General features: G+C 44.1%; 1 long non-coding RNA gene across 1 annotated transcript in view; it reads right to left on the bottom strand.

Moving 5' to 3' along the window:
- LOC142665579 (uncharacterized) overlaps positions 1 to 14,721 on the bottom strand; it is a 42,032-nt gene that overhangs the window by 10,500 nt on the left and 16,811 nt on the right. Inside the window, exon 2 of the long non-coding RNA XR_012851524.1 lies at positions 2,540 to 2,650. This is a non-coding gene — a long non-coding RNA (uncharacterized LOC142665579). The remainder of the gene's footprint in view (positions 1 to 2,539; positions 2,651 to 14,721) is intronic.

Genomic DNA, 14,721 nt, shown 5'->3' with positions numbered 1-14,721 from the left:
AAAGCAGAGATCTTGAAAATGGTGAGAAATTTCTATTAGAGCACAGTATAGGAGAAGTTGTAAAACTTCACTGCGGTGTAAATCCATCGATGTGTTGTATTCCCCTTTAAGGCAGCCGGTCTCCAACACATGAATGGAGCAGGTATGTAATTGTCACCTTCAGTGAAGTTCGTCCAGGTGACCCTCCATACCCTCATAACAAAGCTATGAAGCGGGCAGACACAATGTAGGAGGCATGCCCGGCCCTCCTTGCACCTCTCGTGCCCTTACATTAGGGACCTTTGATCCTAGATAAAGCAGGGGTTAGGGGTGATGTCTGTTTGAAGTCACACAAAGCACCTGTCTTCAGACGACGCTCTTGATGTGCCGCTTTCTGATCTCCATGCTGGGCTCTGTAATATAGGTGCACACGACGCCTACACCAAAACTATCCAAATATTGACAAGACGGCATGTGCTACCATGTCTGGAGGCGAACAATCAAAGGTCATCGTCTGCCAGCTAATGTTTCCTATAAGGCCATGTTCACACGGCTTGTTTTCAGGAGTATTTTGAAGCGTAAAATGCTTGTATTAGAGTCAGTTCACAAAGCACTCGTTGCAGAAAATCCGCAGGAAATACAGTAGCAGCAAAGTGGATGAGATGAAACAAATCTCATCCACACGCTGCGTAAATAGGGAGCGGAAAAAACGCTCAGAAATGGACATGCGGTGCGGAATTTTAATCCGCAGCACGTCAATTGTATTTGCGTAAACGCTTCTGTTTTGTTGCAGGATTTCCCCATTGAATTCAATGAGGAGGTAAAACCTGAAACAAATAGCGGATCTTGCATTTTGTGCGGCGGGTTCGCAGCGATTGCACGGCAAAAAACGCAACTCAGAAAAAAAAAAAATCTCATTCTTACCCAGAAGTCTGTGTTCTTCCCTCCAGCTCGGCCTCCTGGGGTGACGTTTCATCCCATGTGACCGCTGCTGCCAATCACAGGATCAAACGGATCAGCAGCGGACATTCTGGGGGAAAAACTGCACCACAGTTTGGTGCGGTTTAAAGCTTGGAATTCCCTGCGGCGCACAGGATGGATACGCTGCATGCTTTTATCCGTGTATCCGCCCCATGTGAACTCCGCTTTATGCTCCGAAATTTGCCTGCAATCAGCTTTGTATTGATTTCAATGGGAGATACACAGTGGGGTTCATATGAGGCAGATTTTTATGATGCTGAAATAAAAAAATCTTTCAAAAATACGCTTCGTAAAAAAAATGTGAAATTAACATTACAGTAAAAAAGAAGGAACACGTCACGTCCTGAAGAATTTTATAAGCTGACATTTCCAATTCACGCTTCAAAAAACGCTTTCAAATATAAAAAACACTTTGAAAATCAGTTCCAAAAACTCTTGGATTCGGCGGCCGCTTTCTCTTGAAATTAGCCTAGTGTTTTTAAGCCTGAACATATGGCTTGTGAACGTGGCCTTACAAGACGTCTTTCTTCTAGTATGGAGATTTCAGGAGCTGCTTGAGAGAAGGAGAGAACGCTAACCCACAGGCTGCCATGTCAGAAGACCTGGGCCATAAAGAGTCCAAAATTCTGTGCCGATTCATTTTATAATATGTCTTTCATAGTGGTCAGAGCTCTGTTTTTCTGATCCCAAGCTCCAAATCCATATTAGTGAATTCAATGTAAAAACAGTATGCAGCTCCCTCTAGTGGTTATTGCAGGCAGATAAAAAATGTTTTATTTAACCCTGTGCACATGCAGGGACTGGACTCCAGGCTGCTACATCTTACCTGCACTGATACATAGTAGCAAACTATCATTCTCCATTCAAGCTCCTCCTCACTGCGGTCGACCAGTGAGGAGGAACAAGGGGGTTGGAACCCGAGTTCTCGAGATCAGTGGGTATGCCAGTGTTGGGGCCCCCAGCGTCTAGACGATTATTGCCTATCCTGAGGATCAGCGTTGCGTAATATGTTGGCACTATATAAGTAACTGAAATAAATAGGTGATAATTGTCGATTCTGGTACAACCTCTTTAAAAGGGGACGAACACTCATTCACTCAATTTAATAAAACCCTTCCAAGATGGCGGCGTCCCTGATCAATGTGAAATAGTCCTTTTGAAACGGCACGATATAATGACTCGAGTTCTGTATCATGTCTGCTCCATGGAGATGATAGGATCAGTAGTCAGACAGCGGAGTGTGTTTACAGTGAAGCATCTGTATTCCCCGCCGTCTCCTAGTTTTCTCTCAGGGTGTGGGGCTGACACTGTCACGAGCTGCCTTCTGGATATTCACTCTGCAGGAATGTATATACTGTATAGCGATGTGAGAAATGTGTCTGCTCCACATGTATCAGGTGTAAGAGCTCCACACACTGGTTACTCATCTGATCAGACAATAACTAGAATATGGTCGATCCATGGCAGCAGCAGAATTAAAGTGTAACTCCGGCCATACTTTATATTGCCACCGATGATACACTACATATTCCCAAATCACATGGTAAAGAAATTTTAACAAATTGGTTTTACTTCAAACCTTATTTTCTTTTTGAATGTCCCTCCCATCATGCCTCAGGATGGAGCACAGACTTCATATGATCCACCTGGTCTGGGAGGAGCCACGTCCTGTGCTCATTGTCGCCACCTGCTGGGTAATACACAGATTTATCACTGATCAGCCATAACATTAAAACCAGGTGAAGTGAATAACATTGATTATCTCCTGACAAACCATAGGATATTACCAACCAAAAAACAAATATCAGTATATCTGGCCCTGCTAACTTGATATTCTCTACCTCCAAGTCCGATATCCACAGGTGCAGTAGTTACTTCCGTAGGTACAAACGGAAGATCCAGGACTCCATGTCACATAGGAATCTGCACTTTTTATTACATTCACCCCAGAATAAAGACATCACAAGTAAAGTTAAAACAACCGCTTTCACGTTTCGAGTGCTGACTGATCTATTAATCATAGACAGGTCGGCAACATTCACCAGCAAGTGATCAGTCAGTTCTAGAAGTTGATGTTAGAAGCAGAAAAGATGGGGAAGTGTAAGAATCTGAGCGACTGTGACAAGAGCCAAATTGTGATTCCCAGACGACTGGGTCAGAGAATCTCCAGAACGGCTGGTCTTGTGAGGTGTTCCCTGGTCTTGTGGGGTGTTCCCTGGTCTTGTGAGGTGTTCCCTGGTCTTGTGAGGTGTTCCCTGGTCTTGTGAGGTGTTCCCCGGTCTTGTGGGGGTGTTTCCCGGTCTTGTGAGGTGTTCCCCGGTCTTGTCAGGTGTTCCCCGGTCTTGTGGGGTGTTCCCCGGTCTTGTCAGGTGTTCCCCGGTCTTGTGAGGTGTTCCCCGGTCTTTTGGGGTGTTCCCTGGTCTTGTGAGGTGTTCCCTGGTCTTGTGAGGTGTTCCCTGGTCTTGTGAGGTGTTCCCTGGTCTTGTGAGGTGTTTCCTCGTCTTGTGAGGTGTTCCCTGGTTTTGTGAGGTGTTCCCGGTCTTGTGAGGTGTTCCCTGGTCTTGTGAGGTGTTTCCTGGTCTTGTGAGGTGTTTCCTGGTCTTGTGAGGTGTTTCCTGGTCTTGTGAGGTGTTCCCTGGTCTTGTGAGGTGTTTCCTGGTCTTGTGAGGTGTTCCCTGGTCTTGTGAGGTGTTCCCTGGTCTTGTGAGGTGTTCCCTGGTCTTGTGGGGTGTTTCCTGGTTTTGTGAGGTGTTCCCGGTCTTGTGAGGTGTTCCCTGGTCTTGTGAGATGTTCCCTGGTCTTGTGGGGTGTTTCCTGTTTTGTGAGGTGTTCCCGGTCTTGTGAGGTGTTCCCTGGTCTTGTGGGGTGTTCCCTGGTCTTGTGGGGTGTTCCCTGGTCTTGTGAGGTGTTCCCTGGTCTTGTGAGGTGTTCCCTGGTCTTGTAAGGTGTTCCCTGGTCTTGTGAGGTGTTCCCTGGTTTTGTGAGGTGTTCCCGGTCTTGTGAGGTGTTCCCTGGTCTTGTGAGGTGTTCCCTGGTCTTGTAAGGTGTTCCCTGGTCTTGTGAGGTGTTCCCTGGTTTTGTGAGGTGTTCCCGGTCTTGTGGGGTGTTCCCTGGTCTTGTAAGGTGTTCCCTGGTCTTGTGAGGTGTTCCCTGGTCTTGTGAGGGGTTCCCAGAATGTAGTGGTTAGTGCTGACCAAAAGTGCTCTTGAAGCCTGTCTGGTCCGATCCCACAGAAGATCTACTGTAATACAAATTACTTAAAAAGTTACTGCTGTGATACCAAGGTGTCAGAACACGCAGAGCATCGCAGCTTGCTGTATATGGGGCTGTGCAGCTGCAGACCAGTCAAAGTGCCCATTCTGACCACTGTCCACCGCCGAATGTGCTTACAATGGAAACATGATCATCAAAACTGGAGCAATGGAAGAAGGCACCTGGTCAGATGAATCATGTTCTACATCATGTGGACGGCCGGATACGCCACTTACCAGGGGCAGAGATGGCACCAGGATGCATTATGGGCAGTGAGATGATCTGGGCAATGTTCTGCTGGGTAATCTTGTGTCTTGATATTCATGTGGATGCCACGTACCACCGACCTAAACATTGCTGCAGACAAGTACCCCCTTCATGGCAGCGGTATTCCCTAATGGCAGTGCCCTCTGTCAGCAGGATAATGCCCGCGCCACACTGCAGACATTGTACAGGAATGATGAGGAACATGACAGAGACTTCAAAGGTGTTGACTAGTCTCCAAAATCTCCATATCTCAATCTGATAGATCATCTGTGGGATCTGCTGGAGAAACAAGTCTGACCCATGGAGGCCGCACCTTACAGGATCTGCTGCCAACGTCTTGTGCCAGGAACCTTCAGAGATCGTGTGGCGTCCAGGCCTCGACAGGTCACAGGTATACGGGCAGCACGAGGGCGACTACACAATATTAGACAGGTGGTTATAATGTTATGGCTGATCGGTGTATATTAATAAGTGTCACATTCTTGACCGGTATGTATTTAAACCTCAGCTTTGGACTGGGAGCCATGTTTGCCGCGCCCTCTATGGGCAGTAGACTGGTACTGTCCCTACACATGGAGATAGACTGCCCTGAATTCAGCGCTCCGCTTCTCCACCTCTTATGAAGTATCCTGTATAGGTAAAGCTTGTGCCCCTCCATCCCCCAACCTGATATCATTGGGCTGGAATGCGGGAACCCTGGGGCGTGGTTTTTCTATAATGGAGACATTCTTGAATGGCCAGAGATCAGATCTCAAGCGCTCACCTGCTCCACTCACTATCAAAGCAGAGCCGAAAGAGCGGGCGGAGCGGCGAGGGCAAATATTTATTTACTCCTCGAACATTCCAAATCCAGAGATGAAAGATGATCCGCGCCGCTGTATGGCAGCAATGCAAACAATCACCGCTCTGTAAATTAAAGCTCTGGGGCCCCATGATGTGGTTTTCCCAGGGGCCCAGAACTAACAGGTGACAACTTCGCACTGTGCCGTATGTGGTTACACTGGATCTATATAAAATATCACATTCATTTGTTCTCATGGTTTCTAATGTGTTGCTCCCCAGCCACGTGAATCCACAACTCCCAGCATGTGGTTGTCAGGGCATGCTGAGAGTTGCCAATTCAAGAGCAACAGACTGGAGACTACGAGGGGTTACCATTAGGGTAAGTTCACACAGGGCGGATATGCTGCGTAAAGCCCAGTCCGGAGTTCTTTGGCGCTGATTTTGACGCAGATACTGTGTCAGAATCGGTGCTAAGAAACAGCCGAAACCGCCACCCATTGATTTCAATGGGAGGCGGAGGCGTTTTTTCCCAGTGCGGCTTTTAGTCCGCGGTGCTCAATGGCTGTGGGCGAAAAACGCAGTGAAAAACACGGCAAGAAAGGGCAGGCAGGTCAAAATCTGAATTCTGAAGGAATTTTGAGGCAAAATTTTTTCTGCCTGAAAAATACTCCGTGTGAACTAGGCCTAAAACATACACCGCATATCCGCCCCGGTGGCAGCAGGGAATTCCGGGCAAAAAACAGCACCAAATTGTGACCGCCGCTCCAGCCTGTGATTGGCTGCAGTGGTCACATGGGATGAAATGTCTTTTCTAAGTTGTGATTTCTACGGTGTAATCGCTTCTATTCCTCCGCAAAAGTCGCAGCACTTCACTATTTGTTGCAGAGTTTAAATCCCCATTGAATTCAATAGGGAAAACCCACAACAACCTGTCGGCGATTCCGCAACCACAATTGACATGATGCGACTTAAAAAACCGCCCCGCAGGTCAATTTGTGTGCGGAATCTCCACATCTCATGTACACGCACTCCTCTGCTGCAGGTTTTCCAAAACTAAATACATTTTACGCCACGTGCGGACTAGCCCTTACAGAAAGGCTTGGGACCCAGCTTTCCAAAGACCCTTAATGATATATAGACCTGCACTGTCACAATCCGCCGCTTCCCTCTCTCCTACTGCTCTTTCCATGGTTGCCTTCACTTGGTTGTACAGGAGTAGATCCGCATCTAAACCTTTTCTTTGGTTTTCCAGCCTTCTTCTGATGGGGTTTACTCTCCTTTTTGGATTAAAAGAAGACCCAAAAGAAGGAGTGTAAATGCGTCATTAGTGTCAGTCTTCACTGCGGACCTAGTATTATATTCATAAACCAGGATGCTATAGATACCACCCACAAAAGGCAGTGCTGCCGAGTGATCAATTTAAAGGAACACATGGGAAAAAAAAATAGATTTAAGGCCTGGGGGGGGGTGGAGCATGACACAGTTATTCTCTCTGGTGTATTTTGCACCGCCCTCAGAGTGCCTCCTACAAAACGCCTACAGCCAGTGTCTCCTGAAACATAGGTCAGCGTGGCGGGTCGGCTCCGGTAGTGACGTGACTCGTCTCCTCGCTGGCATTTGATGCTATAAATATGTTGCATCATTTCTATTTATAACATCCCCCACACAGACATGTCCGCTGTCATTTATCGGCTGAGGGACAATGAACTGTGCGGGGATCGGGGCGGACGCGGAACAATTCTGCATTCCTTCCTAGTCCCCCAATCTACGCAAAATCCCATATTATGTCTGCGCCGCTCTCATGTGACCTCGAGAGTCCGGGAAGAACTGACTCTTTCTCAAGGAGTTTCTATTTAATATTAGACACAACAAGGCGTTACAGCCCTCACTCCGCTGCCTTCCTGCTCCATCAACACCAATCAAACCCGAACCTCCATTAGATCTGCTCCCAGGAAAGCTGGGTGAAAACTAATTTAGCTTCCATTAGAGATCTCATGACCACCCAGCTTTTCTAGGAACAGATAGGATGAATCAAATGGCTAGATATAGTTTTTCACCACTTAAGATGACTCAAAGACTGCCAATTTTTTTTTTATTCTAGAGGAAATTCCCTTCAGCAGCAAGGCATGCTGGGTATTCCAGTACCCCTAGATCCCATGAAGGGTAAAGGTCTTGAGATTTATAGGTTTTCTCTACTTTGGACAATCTCTTTTTGTTAGAAGTAGCCATTAATGATGAGTGGATCACGGGGTATCCCAGTGAACGACTATAATCTGTGGTGATCCTATCTGCAAGTGTTCAATTTCCCTGCAGCGCCCCCACAGGTGAAATTAAGCGTTACACAGCACCCACGGAAATCAATAAGTGACATGTGTAATGCCAGGATATGCCAGATCCTCCGATAGAGGTTTTTTGAAGTTATGATCTGCTTTGGCTAATAGATGAGGGTCTTGAATGGTGGGACCCCCCTGGTAACTCAGAATTTTCCTAATAGTGTATGTAAATAGGTTTTCTAAACCAGGCAACCCCATTAGCGTCTCACGGACATATCTGTGTCCTATGACACCAACAGATCCCGGATGACTCCCCCAAAATAAGAGCAGCCAGTGCCAGGAAATGATGACTAGAGAGGGTTAAGTGGAGCGGATACAATAGGAATAACCCTGTGTCGTGTCCCCAGCGCTGGGATGAATGAATGTGAGAACAGACAAGATGATGTTTAATTACAGGAGAGAGGAATCTCGGTCAGACGTGAAGTGATTGTAAGCTCCCGGGCACGTTGGTTCTTGTGTCGGATACCTGGAGAGGAATCCAGCAGTGCACCCCTTCACTGCCAGGACTCCAACCAAACACCAAGTCATCCAACCCCCTGCAGTGCTGGGGTCAGAGGAAGAGATGAACACAATCTGTCCAGGGGCTGAAGTGCAAGGGGTATGATGGATTTTACACTAGCAATCCCCATATGCAGATATTGTGTGGCGAGGGTAGATCTATAGTCGTGGTGGGCAGATCATGGCATCACTTTAGACAAAGTCATCACTTTACATTGAGGCTCTGCATTGGGCTCTCTAGTCAGGTTTATTCCCATCACACACATCACTGGGATATGCCATGACATTGCGATCAGTGGATGTCTGACTTCTGGGACCACGAAGCAGATGCAGCTTTAGCGCTGCAGCCACTTTACTATTTTTTGCAGCGCAGCGGCGCCCCTGCCACCCACTGTGCAGGGAACTGGGGCTTAGGCTAATTCAAGTAAATGGGGCAGGCTGCAGATTCCTGCACAGTCGGGTACCCGGCAGCGCAGTTGTGCAGGAAAAACGTAGGTCTAAAGCAGCGCTGCGTTCCCTCCAATTACAGGATCGGTAAGGATCCCTGAAGTTAGACCCTCACCGATTTCAAAGTGATGGCATATCCCAGCGATATGTGATGGAATACCCCTTTAATCACTAGATAATAAAAAGTTCTGCAACTTTCTAATATACTTTGTGTTTTTCTCACCATTTCTAAGATCTCTGTTTGCTGCCAGTAAATGTGAATATGATTGTTTATATCTAGAGGCTGAAAACGCGTAGAAACCTAATACTTCTGACAGCGGAGGGTTTGCTACATTTGTCTGGAGTCTAGACAATAATCTGTGACCTAAACACATCAACAGCACAAACCTCTCTCTAGTTCTGATAGTTTGTTACATTTTACCTGCATTGATACATTGTATCAGTCTGGAGTCCATACTGTATCTCACAGAAGATTGTCTAGCCTGTAACCCAATTGTAGCAAACCCTCAGCTGTGAGGAGTATTAGCTCAGTGCTCGGCCTCTGGATATAAATAAGAATTTTTCTACTCACTGAAAGCGAGAAGAGATCTTGGAAATTGTGAGTAATTGAAATGCAAAACTTATTAGAAAGTTGTAGGACTTTTCAGGCTGTCACGTATTTGGGACCCCCCTACTATCAGTGAGGGAGGTCTTACAGCACCGTGCAATCCTTCATTACTAGGAATAATAGGAATTCCTGGTAGAAGACGGCTGCAAATGGAGTGGGGCGATCCCAGTCTGCTGCCTGCAGATCATTGCACCTCAATCTGCTTTTCAATGCCAGATTATATTTTAGTCTGCGGAACGAGAGCGTAAATGCTGCAGAATTTCCACATCGGAATTCTGTGTGGAAATTCTGCAGCATTTACAGTTGCAGATTCGGAAAATCTCCTGCCCACGCTGCGGGGAAAAAACGCAGCAAAAACGTTAATAAATTGACCTACGGTGCGGAATTTAATTCCGTAGGATGTCAATTTACGCTGCGTTTCCGTTGATTTTCCGTTGCAGGTTTTCCCCATGTAATTCAATGCGGATGCAAATCCCGCAACAGAAAGCCAAGTGTTGTGACTTTTGCTCGCAGCGATTACGCCGCAAAAATCACAAATACGGATAACCAAACAAAAAAATAATACTTACCCAGAATGCCCTCCTCCTTCCTGCAGTCCGGCCTCCTGGGATGACGTTTCATCCCATGTGACCGCTGCAGCCAATCACAGGCTGCAGCGTCACATGGCCTGCACCGTCATCGTAGGAGGCCGGACTAGGCTCAGAGAAGAGGGAGGGGGTAAGTATGAATGGTTTGTTTATTTTTCAAGCGCTGCTTTCTGCAGCGGAAATCCCGTCCAACAAACTGCACCACAATGTGGTGCGATTTTTCAGACGGAATGTACTGCTGGTCCCAGGTCGGACACGCTGCGTGATATTTACGCAGCGTATCCAACTCGTGGGAACCCGGCCGTAAGAGGAAATGATCTTAAAACGATAAATGGTCCAGTGACTAAAAATGACAAAATAGTCATCCGAAGCTTCAGCCACTAAGGCCAGATTCACACGAACGAGTGCAAACTCGGGCGTGAAAAACGTTACTTTTTCACGTCCGGGTTGCACCCATGCGGGACCCGTTTTCACGGATCCCCATCAATGGAGGGATCCTTGAAAACAGAAGAAAATATAACAAATTATTTTTTTCAAAGGACAGTCCGTTTAAGCCACAGCCGTGTAAACGGCACAATTGAAATCCATACATCCATGTGAGCGTTTCCATTTTGCGTCCACAAAAAAACGGACACGTTCTCCATGCGTTGCAGATCCGTGTGCCATCAGTGTTTGTTCCGTGCGGCATCAGTTGTTGATGTCAGTGTTGCAGCACATTTCTTTTTTTTTTTCTTCTCTGCCTTTCAAGGAACTGGTGCGTGAATTACGGACAGCACACGGATGCGCGTCCGTGTGCTGTCCACGATTTTCAAGTACCCATTGACTTCAATGGGTGCGTGATCCGCAAAAACGCACAAGAATAGGTCATGCAGTAAGTCTCACGCAGCGGAAACACACTGCATGTCTGAATGGGCCCATTGAATATGTCTGTGTGACGGCCATTGTTTTAACGGCCGTCACACGGATGTATTCAACATTCGTGTGAATAAGGCCTTACATGGAGAATAAATATTTGTTCCCTTGGCTGTAGTCAGAGTGATATTTTCACAGGGTGCTGGGACTTCAGAAATTAGCAAGTGTCTCCCGCTTCCTGGTACCCTTCAATTTTACACACTTAAAAAGCACTTAAAATTCTCTGGAAGTCAAGAAGGAGATGATCAATGTCTCTCCAGAAGATGTAGAATTACAAGATTCAGCAATTCTACAAGTCTTATCCTGGGACCTGTAGTTCACCAACACCTTGAAATCCACATGTTAATTAGAATGCTCATAGCCTATCTTCCATAGAGAACAGAGGGGGGGGGGGGGAATGCAAGAGCAGCAATTATACTGGTCCAGCTGTCATCCACAAGTCTTTAGGAAGCTCTCCAGCATCAACTAGTGGACAATAGTGCAAATAACACGTAACTCATTATTAGAGCAAAAAAGTGATCCATTATCTGTGATACTTCTAAGGTAGGCGGAAACAGATTCTACAAAAAGAACTATGTCCTTGTCCATTTCAGGCAGCACAACTCAGCTCTCAAAATCTGACTGCATAATTGTTAGGTCATATTTTATGGAAGCTAGTTTAAGCCCCCCGACATTTCTCTACATCCAAGTTTTTTCCCCTCAGTGAATATGATAGTAGTAATACTATATAGTATATTGGGGGCAGAATAATAGTAGTTATATTTTTGTATATAGGAGCAGTATTATAGTAGTTATATTCTTGTATATAGGAGCAGTATTATAGTAGTTATATTCTTGTATATAGGAGTAGTATTATAGTAGTTATATTCTTGTATATAGGGGCAGTATTATAGTAGTTATATTCTTGTATATAGGAGCACTATTATAGTAGTTATATTCTTGTATATAGGGGGCAGTATTATAGTAGTTATATTCTTGTATATAGGGGCAGTATTATAGCAGTTATATTCTTGTATATAGGAGCAGTATTATAGTAGATCTATTCTTGTATATAGGGGGCAGTATTATAGTAGTTATATTCTTGTATATAGGGGGCAGTATTATAGTAGTTATATTCTTGTATATAGGGGGCAGTATTATAGTAGTTATGTACTTGTATATAGGAGCAGTATTATAGTAGTTATATTCTTGTATATAGGAGCAGTATTATAGTAGTTATATTCTTGTATATAGGAGCAGTAGTATAGTAGTTATATTCTTGTATATAGGGGCAGTATTATAGTAGTTATATTCTTGTATATGGGGGCAGTATTATAGTAGTTATATTCTTGTATATAGGGGGCAGTATTATAGTAGTTATATTCTTGTATATAGGGGCAGTATTATAGTAGTTATATTCTTGTATATAGGAGCAGTATTATAGTAGTTATATTCTTGTATATAGGAGCAGTATTACAGTAGTTATATTCTTGTATATATGGGCAGTATTACAGTAGTTATATTCTTGTATATAGGGGCTGTATTATAGTAGTTATATTCATGTATATATGGGCAGTATTATAGTAGTTATATTCTTGTATATAGGGGCTGTATTATAGTAGTTATATTCTTGTATATATGGGCAGTATTATAGTAGTTATATTCTTGTATATAGGAGCAGTATTATAGTAGTTATATTCTTGTATATAGGGGCAGTATTATAGTAGTTATATTCTTGTATATAGGGGCAGTATTATAGTAGTTATATTCTTGTATATAGGGGCAGTATTATAGTAGTTATATTCTTGTATATAGGGGCAGTATTATAGTAGTTATATTCTTGTATATAGGAGCAGTATTATAGTAGTTATATTCTTTTATATAGGGGGCAGTATTATAGTAGTTATATTCTTGTATATAGGGGGCAGTATTATAGTAGTTATATTCTTGTATATAGGGGCAGTATTATAGTAGTTATATTCTTGTATATAGGGGGCAGTATTATAGTAGTTATATTCTTGTATATAGGGGGCAGTATTATAGTAGTTATATTCTTGTATATAGGGGCAGTATTATAGTAGTTATATTCTTGTACATAGGGGCAGTATTATAGTAGTTATATTCTTGTATATAGGGGGCAGTATTACAGTAGTTATATTCTTGTATATAGGGGGCAGTATGAGGCCTCATTTACACGAGCGTGTGCGTTTTGCGCACGCAAAAAAACGCTGCGTTTTGCGTGCGCAAAAGGCAATTGACAGCTTCGTGTGTCATCCGTGTATGATGCGCGGCTGCGTGATTTTCGCGCAGCCGCCATCATAGAGATGAGGTAGTCGACGCCCGTCACTGTCCAAGGTGCTGAAAGAGCTAACTGATCGGCAGTAACTCTTTCAGCACCCTCGACAGTGAATGCCGATCACATTCTACACCAACCTGTGAATAAAAAAAGACGTTCACACTTACCATGAACTGCCTGCTTCCTCCAGTCCGGTCTCCCGGCCGTTGCCTTGGTGACGCGTCCCTCTCTTGTCATCCGGCCCCACCTCCCAGGATGACGCGGCAGGGCATGAGACCGCTGCAGCCTGTGATTGGCTGCAGCCTGTGCTTGGCCTGTGATTGGCTGCAGCTGTCACTTGGCCTGAATTGTCATCCCGGGAGGTCGGACTGGAGGAAGAAGCCGGGAGTTATCGGTAAGTCAGAACTTCTTTTTTTTTTTACACGTATATGTATATTGTGATCGAAAGTCACTGTCCATGGTGCTGAAACAGTTTAAGTCTTTCAGCACCGTGGGCAGTGACTGTCTCCTGACGTCGCGTACCCGAACATTTTTTGCCGGGTTCGGTTAAAACGAGTTCGGCCGAACCCGGTGAAGTTCGGTGCGCTCATCTCTAATTTGACACTCCGTTTGGATGTTTGTAACCAGAAAAGCACGTGGTGCTTTTCTGTTTACATTCATCCTTTTGACAGCTCTTGCGTGATTTTCGCGCATGCAACGCAGGACCGTCAGTGTGGCATGCGTTGTTTTCACGCACCCATTGAAGTCAATGGGTGCGTGTTGCGTGAAAAACGCAAGAATATAGAACATGTCGTGAGTTTTACGCAACGCACTCACGCTGCGCAAAATTCACGCATCGTCTAAACAGCCCCATAGACTATTATAGGTGCGTACGACACGCGTGAAAAGCACGCGCGTCGCACGCGCGTATAATACGCTCGTGTAAATGAGGCCTGATAGTAATTATATTCTTGTATATAGGGGCAGTATTATAGTAGTTATATTCTTGTATATAGGGGCAGTATTATAGTAGTTATATTCTTGTATATAGGGGGAAGTATTATAGTAGTTATATTCTTGTATATAGGAGCAGTATTATAATAGTTATATTCTTGTATATAGGAGCAGTATTATAGTAGTTATATTCTTGTATATGGGGGCAGTATTATAGTAGTTATATTCTTGTATATAGGAGCAGTATTATAGTAGTTATATTCTTGTATATAGGAGCAGTATTATAGTAGTTATATTCTTGTATATAGGGGCAGTATTATAGTAGTTATATTCTTGTATATAGGGGCAGTATTATAGTAGTTATATTCTTGTATATAGGGAACAGTATTATAGTAGTTATATTCTTGTATATAGGGGGCAGTATTATAGTAGTTATATTCTTGTATATAGGAGCAGTATTATAGTAGTTATATTCTTGTATATAGGAGCAGTATTATAGTAGTTATATTCTTGTATATAGGAGGCAGTATTATAGTAGTTATATTCTTGTATATAGGAGCAGTATTATAGCAGTTATATTCTTGTATATAGGGGGTAGTATTATAGTAGTTATATTCTTGTATATAGGGGCAGTAATATAGCAGTTATACTCTTGTATATAGGGGCAGTATTATAGTAGTTATGTTCTTGTATATAGGGGCAGTATTATAGTAGTTATATTCTTGGATATAGGAGGCAGTATTATAGTAGTTATATTCTTGTACATAGGGGGCAGTATTATAGCAGTTATATTCTTGTATATAGGGAGCAGTATTATAGCAGTTATATTCTTGTATATAGGAGCAGTATTATAGTAGTTATATTCTT

The sequence above is a fragment of the Rhinoderma darwinii genome, chromosome 13 (genome assembly GCF_050947455.1).
Source record: "Rhinoderma darwinii isolate aRhiDar2 chromosome 13, aRhiDar2.hap1, whole genome shotgun sequence".
In the NCBI taxonomy this organism is placed as follows: domain Eukaryota; kingdom Metazoa; phylum Chordata; class Amphibia; order Anura; family Rhinodermatidae; genus Rhinoderma; species Rhinoderma darwinii.
Note: the sequence above shows the minus strand (reverse complement) of the source record. Positions and strands in the feature narration are given on the sequence as shown.